Consider the following 868-nt stretch of genomic DNA (forward strand, 5'->3'; position numbering starts at 1 on the left):
CCTGCTGATTCATCTATTTTTGAATGATTGTCTAATACAAAAACTGGAATAATGAGGCTCTTCATTTGACAGCAGCTTATAAAGACATTTCCCTGAGAATCTTTTTTGATGCTAGCTGTATTTTGCTGCTTTTATCCTGCATGCTTCTCCCCCACATGGCTCTATTTGCTGCTCATTCTTTAATGTAGCACTCCAAGTTATCATTTATTTAGGAACCATAAATTCCAGACAGAGGAAGTGTTTCTGTTGCTTTGTGCTCACAGAAAGATGAATTCAGACTTCGAGTGCCATATTGTTAACTACTGGCTTGTCACTGAATGAGACTTCTCACATTGCTGGTATTTCTTTTTCTGTATAAATAGCTAAATCGCTGCCGGTCCTTCTGTGTCACTCCCCCTCTCCCCTGACAAAGGATGTTTGTTGTTGTTGTGTAAATGAATCTTTCAGACTGATGTCTTGTAGTTCCCATTTGATCTTCCAGAATTACACACAAAAGGAATCTTTATAATATGTGCTCTTGTTAAGAATTTCTGTGACTAATAAAACTGTCTTTGCTTGTCTTTCTGAACTGGCCATCATTTTTATTCGTATGAGTCAAAGGTGTATTCTCATAGATGTTATTCTACTTTCCTTTTATGTTTTCAGCCACTTTTATCTAAGAAACCACAATTTCATTTGTGTCAAGATTTTACGTCCATTACCAGTAATATCAGGTGAAAGCTGGCTATTTTGGTCATTTCCATATTTTAACTTGAATTAACATTTAAGGATTCTACTCTCTGGGTTAGGAAAGCTCACAGCTGTCCAGTCAAAATGAAAGCTTTTTTTTTCAGTTCCTTAAGTGACATTTTAAAGATAAGGCCCACTA

Source organism: Monopterus albus, unplaced genomic scaffold (assembly GCF_001952655.1).
Source record: "Monopterus albus unplaced genomic scaffold, M_albus_1.0 scaffold173.1, whole genome shotgun sequence".
In the NCBI taxonomy this organism is placed as follows: Eukaryota; Metazoa; Chordata; class Actinopteri; order Synbranchiformes; family Synbranchidae; genus Monopterus; species Monopterus albus.